The 19,924-nt window shown below is 37.9% G+C and overlaps 1 pseudogene; it reads left to right on the forward strand.

Moving 5' to 3' along the window:
- The first annotated feature begins 16,889 nt into the window (after window positions 1-16,889).
- LOC133243859 (proteasome subunit beta type-6-like) lies at window positions 16,890-17,607 on the forward strand (annotated as a pseudogene).
- The last annotated feature ends 2,317 nt before the right edge of the window (window positions 17,608-19,924 follow it).

Genomic DNA, 19,924 nt, shown 5'->3' on the forward strand with positions numbered 1-19,924 from the left:
CATTTTTTGATTGAATCATTTATTTTTCTGGAATTGAGCTGCAGAAGTTGATTGTATATTTTTGAGATTAGTTGTTTGTCAGTTGCTTCATTTTCATTGCAGCCAGGACATGGAAGCAACCTAGATGCCCATTAGCAGATGAATGGATAAGAAAGATACGGTACATATACACAATGGAGTATTACTCAGCCATTAAAAAGGATATATTTGAATCAGTTCTAATGAGGTGAATGACATGAGCTGATTATACAGAGTGAAGCCAGAAAGCAAAACACCAATACAGTATACTAACTCATATATATGGAATTTAGAAATATGGTAATGATAACCCTGTATGCAAGGCAGCAAAAGAGACACACATGTATAGAACAGTCTTTTGGACTGTGGTGGTGGGTAATTTGGGAGAATGGCATTGAATTGTATAATATCTTATAAGAAGTGAATCGCCAATCCAGGTTCAATGGAGGATACAGGATGCTTGGGGCTGCTGCACTGGGATGGCCCAGAGGAATGGAATGGGGAAGGAGGTAGGAGGGGAGCTCAGGATTGGGAACATGTGTACAGCCCTGGCGGATTCATGTTGATGTATGGCAAAACCAATACAATCAGATCAGATCAGATCAGTCGCTCAGTCGTGTCCGACTCTTTGCAACCCCATGAATCGCAGCATGCCAGGCCTCCCTGTCCATCACCAACTCCCGGAGTTCACCAATACAATATTGTAAAGTAATTAGCCTCTAATTAAAATTAATTAATTAAAAAAAGAGAAATACCTAGGCCAAGAAATGACTGGTAATTGTTGAAATTTAAGGCCTACAGGGAGCCTGCTGTAAGCAAAGTTTTGTACCTTTTTAAAAAAAATGTCCCGGTAACATTATAATGGAATGCATTAGTTTGAATATTTTTTGATCAGTTTTGTTTTCAGGGAAGAAGCATTCTTGACTCAGGTTTTGTTCTTTGCTCTCACACACGCCTAAAGAGATCCTACCTGCTAAGTTTACGTGTTCCCTTTTCCTGGTGGCTCAGTGGTGAAGAATCCACTTGCAATGCAGGAGACATGGGTTTGATCCCTAGAGGAGATTGCGATTCGGGAACATACTCTGGAGAAGCAAATGGCAATTCACTCCAGTGTTCTTGCCTGGGAAATCCCATGGACAGAGGAGCCTGGTGGGCTACAGTTCATGGGGTATTGAAAGAATCAGACACGACTTAGTGACTCAACAATAAAACAACACCCAAGTTTCTTCAGCCCAGTTATGACTTATACAATACTTTTTACAACATTTTGAGAAAGGGAGGGTGTGTTGTGTTATTTTCCCTGAGGTTAAGCAAGACTCAGTGAGGAAGTGATTTGCTCAGGAGCTGATGAGTGTTGGAACCAGGATTTAGAACCAAGCCTTTGGATGATGGGTCTGTGCTCTTGGCACTGCCCCTGGCAGTTATGTGGCAGCTATGGGAATTGCAAGCATGGCCCCTGGAGGAAATAGACATAATAGCAGTTCCCTCAAATAGCAAAAATGGAAGTATCTTTCATGGCTTTGGAAAATACGGTTGAACTTTCAAGTAAAGAAATGAAACCACAGTTGGCTCAAGTACTGAAAGCTGTATATAAAATATATTACTTTTCTATCTATATTTCAAAAATGAAATAACTAACTTTGCCTATAATCAAGGAGAACTCTTTGGTCCAAAGACCAGTGCCAATCTTTAGAAAGGTTTATGAACTTCCCTACCTATCTTAAACAAAAGGACACTGACAAATGATCATCAACAGTGGTTGTTATTAAATACCTGACTAATGTTTAGAGTTAATTTGTTCCTTTGAAAAATAACTCCAGACTACTTTGTCTTTGTAATTCTTTATAATGTACTTTGAAAGCACTTTTGTTTGTATGTCTTCTCTTTTGGTAAAAGAGTATTACCTATCACTTCCTGCTCCTGCCAACATTCTATTTAAGTCTTTTCCCTTTCATTTGTCTGCTTTTAATCTATTTTTAATTGGGTAACCAACTTACTAAACTCATTACAGATATGTGTAAAATAAAGTTTTAAAAAATTCCATAAAAGAGAAAGGAAATATTTTTCTTCTTTGTCAAGGGTATATACTTTATTATTTCCATTTTGGCAAGTCTTTCATTATTCAGTCACATTTTTTGTCTATTCAGTATTTTTCATTTCTGTTCAGATAATTGCATTTGTCAGGTACTTGTCAAACTGTACCAAAGTCTTTACCTAAGTATAGATGCTAGAAAATAGAAATATAATCAATTCATAGCTAGGTTCATCTGTTTCTGGTTCATTTTTCCCCTTAGATTTTCTCAGATAAACTGAATTTGATATATATAAACATTTAAAAATCATTTTTCCCCCTCTTTGGTTGTACCACATGACTTGTGAAATTTAGTTCCCTTACCAGGGATTGAACCTGGACCCATTACAATGGAAGTGTGGGGTCTTAACCACTGGACAGCCAGGTAATTCCCCTGAAAATAAAGTTTAAAAATTCTGTATTTTGATTTTAAGTATGAGTGGTTCTGATTCTTCAAAAATAACTTTTTTTGAGATGAAACTTACACAACAGAAAGTTAATCATTTCAAAGTAAACAATTCAATGGCATTTATTCCATTCACAATCTTACCTCTATCTAGTTTCAAAACATTTTTATTACTCAAAATGGGCATCCTGTCCCTAGTAAGCAGTTTCTCCCCATTCTTCCGTACTTCCACCTCTACTTTCTGTCTGTATGGATATTTCCTTTAAATGGAATTACACAATATGTTACCTTTTGTGTCTGTCTTCTTTCACTTCCATCGCTCAGTCGTCTTCGACTCTTTGTGACCCCATGGACTGCAGCATGCCAGGCTCCCTGTCCATCACCAACTCCCGGAGTTTACTCAAACTCATGTCCATTGACTCTGTGATGCCATCCAACCATCTCATTCTCTGTCGTCCCTTTCTCCTCCTTTCACTTACTACAATGTTTTTGAGTCCCATCCATGTTGTAGCACGTATCTGTCTTTTATAAAAATGACTGAATAATCTTCCATTATATGTATAAATAATTTTTCTTTTCCTCTACCAATAGAAATTTGGGTTGTTTCCACCTTTTTGGCTTTTGCCAATAGTTCTGCTATAGACATGTGTATACATGTATTAAATACTTGTTTGAGTACCTATTTTTAGTTCTTGCAGGAAAATAAATAGGAGTGGAACTTCTGTGTCACATGATAATTATGTGTTCAACTTTTTGAGGAACTGCCAAATGTTTTCCATGGCAGCTGAACCATTTTACATTCTTACCAGCAATGTATAAGGGTTTTAATTTCTCTACTTCCTCAGCATCACTTATTTTCTGTTTTATGTTATAGCCATCCTAATGGGTGTGGAGTGGTATCTCATTGTAGTTCTGAGCTGGATTTAACTAATGGTGATTGAGCATTTTTTTCTGTGTTTTCTGGCCATTTGTATATGTTCTTTGGAGAAATATTTATTCAAGTCCTTTACCTTAAAAAAATTGAATTGTCTTTTCATTGTTGTGTTAATTCTTTATGTATTCGAGATTCTAGACCCTTAGAAAATACATGATTTGAAAATATTGTCTCCTATTCTATAGGTTGTTTTTTTGCTTTCTTGATTTTGATTCTTTGATGCATGTAGTTTTAAATTTTGATGAAGTCAAATGCATCTTTTTTCCCTTTGTTATTCATAATTTTGGTATCATGTCTAAGAATCTTATTTTCAAATTCATGTTCATGAAGATTTACTCCTATGTTTTCTTCTAGGGAATTTTGTGGTTTAGTTCTTTTTTTGTGTGTTTTATTTTTTGGCTGTGCCATGAGATATGTGGGATCTTAGTTCCCTGACCAGGGATTGAACCAGTGTCCCCTGCACTGAAAGTGTGGAGTCTTAACCACTGGACCACAAGGGAACCTCAGTGGTTTAGTTCTTACATTTAGGTCACTGATGCAGTTTGAGTTAGTTTTTTTGCTTGGTGTGAGGTCAGGTTCTAACCTCATTCTTAACGGTCTTCAGTTCTCCCAGGACAATTTGTTGGAGAGACTGTTTTTCTCCGCTAAATAGTCTTGACACCATTATTGAGAATCAGTTTACCATAAATGCATGAATTTACCACTGGACTTAATTCTATACCATTGGTCTAAACGTCTCTCTTTATACTGGTAGCTCACTGTTTTGATTATGGTAGCTTTAGTAGTAAGTTTTAAAATGATAAAATGTGAGTCTCCCAACTTTTTTTTTTTTTTTGATATTGTTTTGCCTGTTCTGGGCCACTTAAAATTCACATGAATTTGAGGATTGGCTTTTCCATCACTGTGAAAAAGGCTCTTGAAAATTTGATAGAGGCTGCATTTGAATCATTTTGGGTGGTCTTACTGTCTTACTGATTTTAAGTGTTCCAAGTGATGAATACAGGATGTATTTCCGTTTAGTTTCTTTCAGCAATGTTTTGTATTGTTCAGTATACACATCTTCTCACTTCCTTGTTTAAATTTATTTCTTAGTATTTTATTTGTTTGGATGCTATTATAAATGGAATTGTTTTATTAAATTCCTTTTTGAATTTTCCTTTGTGGGTATATGGAATCCATACTGGTTTTTGCATGTTGATCTTGAACCCTGCAACTTTGCTGACTTTATTGACTCTAGTATTTTTTTGTTGTTGTTGTTTATTTTCTGTTTGATATTTTTGGTAGAGACATCTTGGAGATTTTTAAAAAATATATAAGATCATATCATCTGTGGATGGACATACTTTTACTTCCTCCTTTCCAGTTTGGATGCCTTTCATTTTCTTACCTAATTGCTTTGGCTAGGAGTTCCAATTGCAGTGCTGACTAGCAGTGGTGAACATGGACATACTGATCTTGTTTCTGATAAAATTTTCAGTCTTTTACCATTCAATATGATGGTAACTATGGGTTTTTCATAAATGCTTTTGGAGAGTTCTCTTGTTTTTCTAGTTTTTTTTTTTTTTTTTTTAATCATGAGACCTTGTGTTTTGCCAATTGCTTTTTCTATGTCAATTGAGAGGATTTTTTTCCCCTCACATCTGTAATATTGATATATCAAGTTGATTTTTTTTTTGTTAAGTTGAACCAGTCTTGCACTCCTGGGTTGAGTCCTGCTTGGTCATGGTGTATAATCTTTTTAGTATGTTTTTGGGTTCAATTTTCTAGTATTTTGTTGAGAATTTTTGCATCTATAATTATATGGGATATTGGTCCATAGTTTTCTTTTCAGGTGGTGTCTATTGTCTGACTTCGGCATCAGTATAATGCTGGCCTGTCGAGTGAGGAAGGAAATGTTCTGTGCTTGTCTTTGAATCCTCCCAAATGGACTTATACAGAAAATTCTATGCCTGATGAAGATTTAATCACAGCATTTTATTTCTCAAATTCTACCTACTCATCTTAGAAGCAAACCATATTATAAAATCTCCAGAATCAGATGTTATTTGATTGTGTGTAGAAATTCTAAGAAAGCATCGAATATAAGGATTATAATGTTACAGGGTTTTTGTTACCCGTGTGTATATGAACATTTGTAGTAACAACTTTAGAAATATAATACTGCCTTGGAAATATTTTACATGATACAAATTTTATTTTGGCTAGCTTTAACTACTACTTAAGACAGCACTTGAAAACAGGGATAAGTACCAAGGCAAATAGTTTACCACACCATAAAAGGAGTTAATGTTCAAATGTCTTAGACTCTCCTGGGTCTAAAATAGCTAATCAACTAATAATTTACTAAATCTATATCCAGCTGTTTGCAAAAGGTTCTTACTACTTCTTTATAAGGTATATCATTTGTAAAAAAACTAATTATGATGCAATTTCACAAATGCATATCTTATCGGTTTTCTATCCATATATGTGACATAAGTAATGAATGCATTGCTAAAGTAAATAAGTTTATCACATATTAAGATTTTATTTCTTCTACAATGTGCTTTTCAAAAATGCTAACAGATTATTTGTATATTTTTATATAATAATGTCTTCATAAATAATATAATAAATGTATAGTTTTATACTTCTATGTAAATTTTTGTGTTCAGAGGATTCAAATCCAACTAGATTTAAAGGGAAAAGTAGTATTTACAGAGTATTTTAAAGACTGCTTAGTTTTTATGACCAAAACATTTTTATATCCTATATAAAGAATGCCCAGGCTTCTGGGTTTAATGGAAAAAAATAATTATTTGTAGAACTTAGTGCATAGCTGGAGAAGGTAATGGCACCCCACTCCAGTACTCTTGCCTGGAAAATCCCATGGACAGAGGAGCCTGGTAGGCTGCAGTCCATGGGGTCGCTAAGAGTTGGATGTGACTGAAGCGACTTATAGGAGCAGCAGCAGTGCATAGCAATGGTATGTGTTATAGACCAAACTGGTACATGCAATTCAAATCTAAAATAAAATGCAAAACATACATATAATGAACAGAAGTGTACTGTGTTGTAATTACCAAATAAACATAATTAGAAATGTTACTTTTTTTTCTTTTTGCAAGATCTTCAGTTGATTTTGTTGATGTTTGGCAGAGTGGGTAAAACTAATCTTTTTAAAGCATAGTAGTTTTCTAGTAGCAACATGCAATCATATGTTTTGCATTTAGATTTCATGGTGGAGTTATGAGCGAGGTATTATTGCCTTAATACAGTTGAAAAAACTGAATTGAACTAATTGACTTTTCCACTTCAAAGCAAACAAGTGTTAGAAATTAAACCCAGGACTTTGGACTTTAGCAGCAGTTTCCTCCTATTACTAGATTTTTGTTTTCTATAAGTTGTGATAAAAGAAGGAATAGGAATAATACCTGTTTTCCAAAAATGTGATACTATTCATTTCATACAGATAAAATATTTTATTTTATAAATATAATCACAACTTCAAACAATAATTAACAGCAGAAGGACTCAACTTTTTGCTATATTAAAAGTGTTGGGATTTTCGAAAATTTTATTTCCATGCAGCTTTTCAAGGGTAGGGTGTTCATATGACTGTCTCCTACATGATGTCCAAGGTTGGGCGGGGGGCGGGGTGGGGCACCATGTGCTGTAGTGCTGCTGCTAAGCTGCTAAGTCACTTCAGTCGTGTCCGACTCTGTGCAACCCCATAGACGACAGCACACCAGGCTCCCCCGTCCCTGGGATTCTCCAGGCAAGAACACTGGAGTGGGTTGCCATTTCTTTCTCCAATGCATGAAACTGAAAAGTGAAAGTGAAGTTGCTCAGTCACGTCTGACTCCTAGCGACCCCATGTACCACAAGCCTACCAGGCTTTTCCGTCCATGGGATTTTCCAGGCAAGAGTACTGTAGTGCAGTGACTTTTAAACTTCAGTGGGTACGAGAATTACTTGAGAGTGTAATATCTCTGTTGGCCTCATTGCGCTTCAGGTAATTCTGGTAGAGGTTGTCCAATGACAGCATTTGGAGAAACACTGGTTTTAGAGTTTAACATAAACAATAAACATCTATTGGATAAGGTAATAGTGGTGATTTAATGTATAATATTGCTCTAGTTCTTAGAAGGAAATGGCAATCCACTCCAGTGTTCTTGCCTGGAGAATCCCAGGGATGGGGGAGCCTGGTGGGCTGCCGTCTGTGGGGTTGCACAGAGTTGGACACAGCTGAAGTGTGTTAGCAGCAGCAGCAGCAGTTCTTAGAACGGAACTTGGTCCAACATAGTAATGTTCAGAATATTCCATTCTTGTGTGATAATTTTGGTGACAGCTGAGATGCAGGAGAATATTCATTCTTTTATTCAAATTTTACTGAATAAACTTTGAATAAACTTTCCAGCACTGCTCTACTGTTTGGATATAAAGGGAAAATGGATACATACTTCTTGAGTTTATATGATTAATAGACTCATTTTTGAAAAACTTGTTTGTTTATTTTTGGTTGTGCTTGGTGGGCTTTTCTGGAGTTGTAGTGAGCGGGGTTGGGGGGACTACCCTCTGGTTGCGGCCTGTGGGACTCTCTTGTTGGGGAGTTGTAGCACGTGGGCCCAGGAGTTGTGGCTTCCAGGCTCTGGAGCTCAGGCTTGGTAGTTGTGGTGCCCGGGCTTAGTTGCCCGTGCAACTGTGGTATGTGAGATCTTCCCAGATCAGGGATTGAACCCATGTCTCCTGTGTTGGCAGGCAGATTCTTTACCACTGAGCTACCAGGGAAGCCCTTAATAGACTCATTTGAAAGGTATGGGTCATCCTTTGTTTAAAAAAAATGTAAGTTAAATTTATTAATATTGATGACATGTTTTAATGTTGATTTTTCCCTCCTCTGTACATTGAAGACTCATTTTTTGAGGGTTATGGTTAAAGAAATAGCCTGTGTGTTATTATTGATTGTATTATTGTTGCTCTAAAGCTGTATGAACCAATGCAGTGGCCACTAAATGTTTGCAGCTGTTTCAGTCCATTAGAATTAAGTGACATTGAAAATTAGGTTCCTCAGCTGCAGTACCCACATTCCATATCCCCAGAGAATGCAGATACCTGCAGCTCAACCATCAGAGGAAGTTCTGTTTGACAGTGTTACTCTAGAGTCTAGAATAAAGTAGTGATTTTTCCAGTTGCCTTGATCTGTCAATTGATTTTTGAGGTAAATATTAGCAGTGGCCAGAGGCTGTCATTTCAGTCCTTACATGCATTAGCACCTTTTCAGGTTGACCTTTCCAGGGCTAGGATTGATTTATTTAAACGGTTTGTTTACATGGCAACTGAGATTTAAATGCTAATATCTGGGCATTTTTCTTAAGCCTCTAAGTAGGACACTTTAGTAATTTTACTGCTTTAGCTATAGCTTTTTCTTGTGTATGTGTGTATATTTATCTCTGTAGCATTACAGTTACTTTATAAGTTTGTAATTAATGAAGTTTGAGGGGCAAAAGAAAGTTGCAGTTGCATTTTTAAAGTTTATTTTTAAAAAATTTTTATTAGCATATTGTTGATTTACAATGTTGTGTTAGTTTCAAGTGTATAGCAAAGTGGATCAGTTATACATATACCCACTCTTGTAGATTCCTTTCTCATATAGGTCCTGAGAATATTTAGTAGTATGTCCTTATTAGTTATCTATTATGTATAAGATATAATTGTGTATACATCAATTTCAATCTCCCAATTTATCCTTCCCCCTTCCCCCCATTAATTGTAAGTTTTTCTACATCTGTGACTCTGTTTCTGTTCTGTAAATAAGTTCATTTTACAGTGTTTTTTTTTATATTCCATATTAGCAACATCATATGATATTTTGTCTTTCTCTGATATAGTGCCTTAGTATGATGATTTCTAGGTCCATTGATGTTGCTGCATGTGGCATTACTTCTTTTTTATGGCTGAGTAATATTCCATTGTGTATATGTACCACATCTTCTTTATTTATCTACTCCTGTCAGTGCACAGTTAGGTTTCTTCCATGTCTTATCTATTGTAAATAGTGCTGCAGTGAACTTGGGGGTACATATGTCATTTTGAATTTTGCTTTTCTCTGTATATATGCCCAGGAATGGGATTGCTATGGTAGTTCCAGATATTTTCTCCCATCTTGTGGGTTGTCTTTTCTTTTTGCTTATGGTTTCTTTTGTTGTGCAAAAGCTTTTATGTTTCAGTAGGTGACATTTATTTTTGTTGGGAGGCAGATCAAAAAGATGTTGCTGCTATTTATGTCAGAGAGTGTTCTGCCCATGTTTTCAGCTAGACTTATAGTGTCCAGCCTTAGATTTAGGTGTCTAAATCACTTTGAGTTTATTTTTATGTATGGTATTAGAGAGTGTTTACATTTCATTCTTTTATGTGTAACTGTTCACTGTTCCCAGCATCACTTATTGGGGAGACTGTCTTTCCTCCACTGTGTACTCTTGCCCTCTGTGATAGATTAGTTGACCATAGGTGCATGGGTTTATCTCTGGGCTTTCTGTGCTGTTCCACTGAGGTATATTTCTGCTTTTGTGCCTGTACCAAACTGTTTTCATGAGTGTAGCTTTTGTAGTATAGCATGAATTCAGGGAATCTGATTCCTCCAACTCCATTTTTCTTTCTCAAGATTGCTGTTGTTATTGCAATTGCATCTTTACTACTAGAATTTACAGTATTTACATGAAGTACTATAGATGGGGAAACAGTGGAAACAGCATCAGACTTCATTTTTGGGGGCTCCAAAATCACTGCAGATGGTGATTTCAGTCATGAAATTAAAAGACGCTTATTCCTTGGAAGAAAAGTTATGACCAACCTAGAGAGCATATTCAAAAGCACAGACATTACTTTGCCAATGAAGGTCCGTCTAGTCAAATCTATGGTTTTTCTAGTAATCATGTATGGATGTGAGACTTGGACTGTCAAGAAAGCTGAGCACCAAAGAACTGATGCTTCTGAACTGTGGTGTTGGAGAAGACTCTTGGGAGTCCCTTCAACTGCAAGGACTCCAACCAGTCCATTCTAAAGGAAAACAGTCATGGGTGTTCTTTGGAAGGGTTGATACTAAAGCTGAAACTCTAATACTTTGGCCACCTCATGCGAAGAGTCAACTCACTGGAAAAGACTCTGATGCTGGAAGAGACTGGGGGCAGGAGGAGAAGGGGACAACAGAGGATGAGATGGCTGAATGGTATCACCGACTCGATGGACATGAGTTTGAGTGAACTCTGGAAGTTGGTGATGGACAGGGAGGCCTGGTGTGCTGCAATTCATGGGGTCCCAAAGAGTCGGACATGACTGAGCGACTGAACTGAACTGAAGTGAACATGAAATTATTTATTTATAGATGTCAAATTTGAATATAGTTAAAAAGTTGGATTAATACTATCTGGTTAAAATTTAGGAAGAACCCCGGTTATGCTTATTATAAAATATTAATTATGATAAATTTAATATTTTGATATTTAAAAGCTAAACTTTTTCTTTTCTTGGCTATACAATGCAGGATCTCAGTTCCAAGACCAGACGTTGAACCGAGGCCACAACAGTGAAAGCACTGAATCGTAACCACTAGACCACCAGGGAACTCACTGAAAACTAAATATTTTTCATTGTTTTTTTGTTGTTGTTGAACTTATGTAAAATTGTGTAGTATCTGCTGAATTCTGGTATCTAGACACTTTTTGTGCAGGGTTTAAGAAATAGTTTGCAAGTGTAATTAACTTTTGCCTCTATTTTTTTTTTCCCTGACTGTGTGACATGTGGGATCTTACTTCCTCAACCAGGGATTGAACCCACGCCCACTGCAGGGAAGCACGGAGTCTTAACCACTGGAGCACTATGGAGGTCTGCGCCTCTATTTCCAGAATGAGTATCTGTACAGAGATAGAGCTTGCCTCTTGTTTTTTACCCCCTTTAGGTTTTGCCATGGTCCCTTTCTGAGAAGACACATAATAGGAAACTGTGGTCTCTTGGTCCCAGGTCATGAGTGTGTTGTTGTTGTTCAGTCACTGGGTTGTTTCCAACTCTTTGTGACCCCATGGTCCCGCAGCATGCCAGGCTCCTCTGCCCTCCATTGTCTCCAGGAGTTGGCTCAAATCCATGTTCATTGAGTCGGTGATGGCATCTAACTGTCTCACCCTGCCCCATGAACAGTATGAAATGGTAACAGACTACAGCAGATAAATTCTTCTGTATGTTTCTGCCTCCTTCAGTGACTCTCCGTCTTTCCAGGTCACTTACTTCAGCCTCTGGCATTACAACAAGCAAAATCAGCACTGGTGGGTGGATTTGGAAAAACCTCTAAAGAAGCATCTGGATAAATATGTGTCAGAACCTACTGTCTATTTTGGAGTGGTGTTTTATGTGTCTTCAGTTTCACAGCTGCAGCAAGAAATTACCAGGTAAGAAAGAAGGTTCTGTTTGTTTTTAGGAAATCCAGTGAGATTAGAAAAGTTAAACTAAGGTTGGAGGAGTCAGGAGGTAAAACTAACGTTTGCCCTTTCACCATGCATTTTAGCCACAACATTGCTTGGAGGTTCTGGTATGTGCTGTGTAAGAGTGCTTTATGGCATGTTGCCTGAGTTATGGGTTCACTGGGTACGAAGGAATGATTAAAAAGAAAAATGTTTTTACTCTAGCTGTGAACTCCTCTTGAAGTGATGTCACCCTTAATGTTTTTATTGATTTGTTTCTGACCTTAGTAACAATGAAATGAGAGAGGAGATTTTTCAAAAATAGCCACAAAATCTGTGTTTACTCCTCAAGAAATTGTGTAGAAGTTCTGACCCAAGTAGCCATGTTTGGTACATAGGTGTGGAAGGAGAAAGACGTGGGGGAAGGGTTTGAGATCAGAAAATATTGGCCAATAAATACACTTAAACGGAACAAAGGCAGAAAGTATAGAATGTATTAAGGGGTGGGATAAAGGAACTAAAATTTTTTCTTGAAGATAACAAAACAAGAAACAAGGAATCAAGTTTGCATTCTTTTTTTTTTTTTTAATTGTAGTTGATGCTTCAGATGGTAAAGAATCTGCCTACAATGTGGGAGATCCAGGTTCAATACCTGGGTGAGGAAGATCCCTTGGAGAATGAAATGGCAACCCACTCCAGTATTCTTGCCTGGAGAATCCTCATGGACAGAGGAGCCTGGCCGGCCACAGTCCATGGGGTCACAAAGAGTTGGACAGGACTGAGTGACTAACACTTTCACATAGTTGATTTACAGTGTTGTGTTAATTCCTACTGTACAACTTAGTGATTCAGTTATACATATAGATATACACACACACATTCCTTTCAGAATATTATTTTTCATTATGTTTTTTTTCACAGGATATTACATATAGTTTTCTGTGCTGAACAATAGGACATTGTTGCTTATCCCAAATTTGAATCTTGAGCCTGTCTTTTACATTCTCCAAAATCCAGCACTTTTTAACCCTGTTTAACCTTACTTTCAAGACAAGCTGGATTACTTCCAGTGTCCTGAACATGCTGCATGCATTTTCACCTTTGTGTCCTAGACCTTTCTTTCAGATATATGTAACCAGAATCCTGTTCATCTGATTTTAGTTCCAAAGGCACCTCCTCCATAAAGCTTCTGTGACCCCCGAAGCTGGAATGAGCTTTTCCTTCTCCAGACTATTCTAGAATTTGCTTGTACTTATGTTAAGATGGCAGCTGTCATAGCCTCTCACTACAGTTATTTGTGTACATATCTTTTTCTTAGATTTCAAACTCATGTTTTCTTTGCCTTTCAAATAATTTCTAACACAATGGCTTGCAGATAGTAAAAAACTGATACCACCCTGTATTTTTGGAATATTCTTTCTAAGTACTGAGTTTGCAGTTAATTATGGGAAGAAGATGGATAACCAAAGGAGCTAGAATCAGGTTCTAGGGATTGGCATGGACTGACTACAGAGCAGATCTGAGCTATAAAAATTGCAGAGCGTAGAAGCAAGGAGGAGAATACTGTAATTGACCACTTTGTCTCATTTCTTTAAACATTTATTAAAGATATAATATGGTATGTAAGAATTATGCTGGTTACTGTGGGAGATGAATATACAAGTAGATATATTTTACTCTTACTCTGGAGGAGTTGTCACAGTCTGGTGGAACTGATAGTCCATGTACATGAACAGTTGCAGTGTATATGATAATACATGCTTTAATTATAGCACAGCCTTCCCTTGTGGCTCAGCTGGTAAAGAATCCACCTGCAATGTGGGAGACTTGGGTTCAATCCCTGGTTGGGAAGATCCACTGGAGGAGGGAAAAGTGAAGTCAGGTGGAATGCCAAGTCAGGTGGGCCTTAGGAAGCATCACTACTAGCAAAGCTAGTGGAGGTGATGGAATGCCAGTTGAGCTATTTAAAACCCTAAAAGATGATGCTGTGAAAGTGCTGCACTCAATATGCCAGCAAATTTGGAAAACTCAGCAGTGGCCACAGGACTGGAAAAGATCAGTTTTCATTCCAATCCCAAAGGAAGGCAATGCCAAAGAATGTTCAAACTACCACACAATTGCACTCATCTCACACACTAAGAAAGGAATGCTAAAAATTCTCCAAGCTAAGCTTAGACAGTATGTGTACTGAGAACTTCCAGATGTTCAAGCTGGATTTAGATGTCAGATGAATCAGGGATCAAATTGCCAACATCTGTTGGATCACAGAAAAAGCAAGAGAATTCCAGAAAAACATCTACTTCTGTGAATTAACTATGCCAAAACTTTTGTGTGAATCACAGAAAACTGTGGGAAATCCTTAAAGAGATGGGAATAGCAGACCACCTGGCCTGCCTCCCGAGAAATCTGTATGCAGGTCAAGAAGCAGCAGTTATAACTGGACGTGGGTCAGTTTCAAATTGGGAAAAGAATACATCAAGGCTGTATATTTTTGCCTTGCTTATTTAACTTATATGCAGAGTACATCGGGTGAAATGCCAGACTGGATGAAGCATAGGCTGAAATCAAGGTTGCCGGGAGAAATATCAATAATCTAAGATATGCAGATGACACCACGCTTAGGGCAGAAAGTGAAGAGGAACTAAAGAGCCTCTTGATGAAAGTGAAAGAGGAGAGTGAAAAAGCTGGCTTGAAACTCAACATTCAAAAACTTAAGATCATGGCATGTGGTCCCATCACTTCATGGCAAATAGATGGGGAAACAATGGAAATAGTGAAAGATTTTATTCTGGGGGGCTCAAAAATCAGTGCAGATGGTGACTGTGGCCATGAAAGTAAGATACTTGCTCCTTGGAAGAAAAGCTATGACCAAGCAAGACAGCATATTAAAAAGCAGAGACATTACTCTGCCAACAAAGGTCCATCTAGTCAAAGCTATGGTTTTTCCAGTAGTCATGTATCGATATGAGAGTTGGACTATAAAGAAAACTGAGCACCAAAGAATTGATGCTTTTGAACTGTGGTGTTGGAGAAGACTCTTGAGAGTCCCTTGGACTGCATGGAAATCCAATCAGTCAATCCTAAAGGAAATCAGTCCTGAATATTCATTGGAAGGACTGATGTGGAAGCTGAAACTCCAATACGTTGGCCACCTGATGTGCAGAACTTACTCATTGGAAAAGACCCTGATTCTGGGAAAGAATGAAGTCAGGAGAAGGGAATGACAGAAAATAAGATGGTTGGATGGCATCACTGACTCAATGGACATGAATTTGAGCAAGTTTCAGGAATTGGAGATGGACAGGGAGGACTGGCATGCTGCAGTCCATGGGGTTGCAAAGAGTTGGAAACAACTGAGTGACTGGACTGAACTGAACTGAATTATAGTGCTGGGTACCTAGGAGTGGTTTGCTGGGGACATGAATAGGGAAGGTAAAGACTGTGACTTTTTACTGGACTTTACAAGAAATTTTCTAGTTAGAGGGAGTCGCTTGTGCAAAGAAAGGGGATAATAAAAGCAACAGATAATTTTTTTCAGGGAACTTCAAATAGTACCTCGAGAGGAGAACAGAGGCTTGGAAAAAGAAATGCCCAAGTCATAAAGTCATAGACCAATAGGGACAGGCATTTTTGAGTTTTAATGGAAGGGAATGATGAAATGTGTATTCTACAAAGATCACCCATCATGGAAGATAGATTAGAGGTTACAAACCTACAGGCAGGAGACCAGTTAGGAAAGTATATGCCATAATCTAGGCATCAGTCTAGAATATGCACCTGTTTTCCAGTGATTTGATTAAGAAAAAGACCAAGAACATTTAGACTGGAATATGTGGACAGCATATTCAATATAGACTACTTTAGATGCTTGAAAGGGAGCTTCCTGGGAGAAAGTTGCAAGGTTTCCTCATTGACAAGACCCAGTGCTGCCAGCATTCTCTTTGCTGATTTAGGGAAATCTATGCATTCTGCCACTAGCAGGTAGAAGGGTTTAAGTTGGATCAAATTCTTATTCAAATGGATGGTGTTTTGCTCAAGATGTTTGGTAATGAAGAATGGAAATGTCAAAAGTAAATAAAGTAAGATGATGTAAGGACTCATATGGAACGATTAAAGGGGCGGGTTGGGGGGCTCTCCGGGAAACGCCATTGTGAACTGTACCTGGGTCGAGCTTTGCAGACATCAAACCCAGAAGAGCTTCTGGATTCAAGACAGTCCTGTAGACTGTACTGGCAGTGGGTTGGTGGATCTTCATTCAGCACTGTATCCCCAGCATCTAGAATAGTGCTTGATGCATAGAAGGCCCCAGGAATTACCTTAGTGAATAAATAAAAGGAAGGCAGAACAAATCTTCACTGTAGAGCTTTATCAAAATGGAGAAGCCAGCCAGGTGAAATACTGCTGCCTGGCTGCAGGTGGATGACTGCTGCTAGCCATGAGAGCAGCTGTTTATTGAGTACCAGCTACATTGTAGTTTTATGCTAAGAGCTTTACATATATTCCTTGGTGTGTTCAGCCTTGTGAAGGGGTGATAGTACCCACCTTTTACTGGAGTTAATTTAAACCCACAGATTATGACTTTCCAAAGTTCCTGCAAAATGCTAAATTGGAGATCTGAAATTTAACCGAAGTTTGCTTGACTAAAGGTTATGCTGATAACTAATAACTTATATACTGAAAACATAAACAGAAGAAAGGCCACATTAAAAGACTGTTACAAAGTATTTTAGCAACTATCATTTTTGGTATTTCAATAAAGAATATTTTGCGTGTGGTCTGAAATGTCAGGAACAATTTTTCTTCTGATTTTACTGTCCAGGGCTAGGAAAGACTTACATCACCAAGTTCCTCCAGAGAGTTTTTAAAGTATGGATTGGCCACTGATTCTCTGTTTCTCCAACTAAAACAGCAAAACTTAGACACTGTTTTACAGGGTATAAGATGTATGACCAGCTGCTTCCTAGGTGGCTATAGTTTGTAGCTTTAAAATAACTACAGTTAAGAATAAGTGACTCAGGGAGGAGGAAGATGGCAGCCACCTTAGTAGCAGCTCGGGGAACCAGGCTGGCACCAGCCTGGGGGCCTGAGGCTATTGCCCCTGACTGGGAGAACTGGGAAATTTCCACAGGGACCACTATCATGGCCATGCAATTTGATGCGGGTGGGTACTAAGAGTTGACTCCAAAACAACCACTGGGTCATACATTGCCAATAGAGTGACTGACAAGCTGACCCCTTTTCATGACCATATTTTCTGCTGCTACTCAGGCTCAGCAGCTGATACCAAGCAGTAACTGATGCAGTCACTTATCATCTTGGTTTCCACAACATTGAGCTGAATGAGCCTCCACTGGTGCACACAGTGGCCAGCCTCTTTAAGGAGATGTGTTATTGATACCGAGAAGACCTGATGGCAGGAATCATCATTGCCAGCTGGGACCCCCAAGAAGGGGGACAGGTGTACTCAGTGCCCATGGTGGGTATGATGGTATGACAGCCCTTTGCCACTGGGGCCTCCAGGAGCTCCTATATCTATGGCTATGTGGATGCTACCTACCGGGAAGGCATGACCAAAGAAGAATGCCTGAAGTTCACTGCCAATGCTCTCGCTTTGGCAATAGAGCAGGATGGCTCTAGTTGAGGGGTGATCCTCCTGGCAGCCATTGCAGAACCAGGAGTAGAGCAGCAGGTACCTCTGGGAGACCATATTCCCGAATTCACTGTTGCCAGTTTTTCACCTCTCTGAATCCTGAGATCCTAAGATATAATGAGACACCCCATACATACCCCATTCAAAATTCAATAAACAGTTCATTAGTGAGGGAAAAAAAAGGAATAAGTGACTCAATAAATTTTTGTGTCTGTCTGTATATTCGTAAGTATAGATATGATCAAAGAACGTTCCTGTCATTCTTTGAAATCATCTGAGCTTAATTTTGGCTAGTTGATGCTTCTCTACCAAATTATGATAAAATACATTATGTCCAGTTGGAGGTAATACTGACATTGACTTTTAAAATCTGACTATCCCCCCTTTTAAAAAATAGGTAACAGTATTATTTGCAGCTGAAGAAAGATATCTTGGAAGGAAACATTCCTTGTACATTAGAACAAGCAATTCAGCTTGCAGGCTTAGCTGTTCAAGGTAAAGAATGGCAATTGACAATGTGATAGATCAATCAGATAAAAATGCATGTTAAAAAAAAACAGCAAGGAATTCATAAGGTAACTGACTATAGAAAGTAACTACTATAGAATAGTTTTCTGTGTTAGTGGAATATTATTTCTGTTAAGCCCTAAGGGGCTTCCTTGTGGAGGAGAAATGGGTTTGAATTACTTGAATGAAATATGAGACTTCTGGAAGGCTAAGCATGTTATCACCTCAGCAGAGCACAGACCAACAGTAGAGAGGAAACACACACATATGCAAGCGTGCACACACACACACACACACACACACACACACACAGCATTTAATATGTCATGTATTCCTCTAGTGCCAGGACTTGATCTGCTGCTAGCTCATATTTTCAGAAGAAAGATCAGCCAAACAGTGGGGTTGATAAGGTTACATTCGCTTATACTTCAAGCATATGTCATTGGTTTGGTTTCTGAAATAGTTGACCCAGATTATAGAACATTGCCAGTCATAATATTATTAGATAGTTTTGTGTTTCACAAGTATTTTTGAGTTGTTTGTCATTTGTCATATGTTTAATCCATATGTGTTTACACGTGTAATATACTTTGAAAAGACTTCTAATGGCACGTTATTTCAAATGATAAATGGCATTTAATCGTGGAAATTGAAATTTAATGGAAAAATCATTAATAAAATTCCTTCAGATGTTAGCAGACATGGAGATATAATATATATCCTTACTAGATGAAAAAAATGCCCGGTACTCATGAAGCCATATTTCTTTTCAAAGTACTTTGAATCTTCTTAAGTGTTATCGTTGGCTTTAAGAGTTAGTTTTTCATAAGCTTTTTGCTGAACTCTCATTTTCTTTTAACAATTAAAAATTTCTAAACAAATACATCTCACTGTAACATATTCAGATGATCTAATTCCATTCCCTAGAGGTAATCACTACTATGAATGCTTTGGTTTGTTCTTAACACTTTTTTCTGTACATAAGTAGGCATATATGATTATAGGGTAGATTTTTGTTTGTTTTCTAATGACAAAAAAATGAGATGATTTGTATACAATTTGTAACTTTTCCCCCACTTTACTAAAAGGCATTTTTTCAAAGTACAGACATGTGTATCTGTCTGGGTGAAGAGCCTGTCTGCAATGTGGGAGACCTGGGTTTGATCCCTGGGTCAGGAAGATCCCCTGGAGAAGGAAATGGCAACCCACTCCAGTATTCTTGCCTGGAAAATCCACATAGACAGGAGCCTGGTGGGCTACAGTCCAATAGGGTTACAAAGATTTGGACACTTTAAAAGGAATTTTAAAAATATACATTTATAAGCTATAAGGCAGATTTGACTTCTAAATCATAAGCACACCATCTGTATACTTCATATTGAATTTAGTTGTGTATATGTTTTGTTTCCAATTAAACATAAATGACATGTGAATACTTGTGATTTTATATAGCTGATTTTTATGATTTTGATCAGTATGAATCCCAGGATTTTCTTCAGAAATTTGCCTTGCTTCATGTAGTAAGAATTCTTTGACATTGGACATTTTTATCAACAGTGCATTTCTAGACACTTAATAATCCTTAAATGAAGTCCATATATTAGACTTACTAGGTAGGGATAGAGTTAAAAAAAAAGATCTGCTTCTTAAAAACAACTTAAGATGTTGATTTCCCTGTTATGGACTTCTAGTCCTTGTAAAAGCATAGAAAAAGAAGGAACTGTGGCCTGGGGGTTGAAGCCAGAGAAATGTATTTTGAGTTTGAATGTGAATCTAAACAGAGGCGCTCATTTTCATCATCTGAGGGTTAGGGTTAGGGTTAGGGTAAGGGTCAAGGGTAAGGGTCTAGGGTTAGGGTCAAGGGGTAAGGTTTAGGGTCAAGGATTAGGGTCAAGGGGTAAGATTA

Source organism: Bos javanicus, chromosome Y, assembly GCF_032452875.1.
Source record: "Bos javanicus breed banteng chromosome Y, ARS-OSU_banteng_1.0, whole genome shotgun sequence".
Lineage (NCBI taxonomy): Eukaryota > Metazoa > Chordata > Mammalia > Artiodactyla > Bovidae > Bos > Bos javanicus.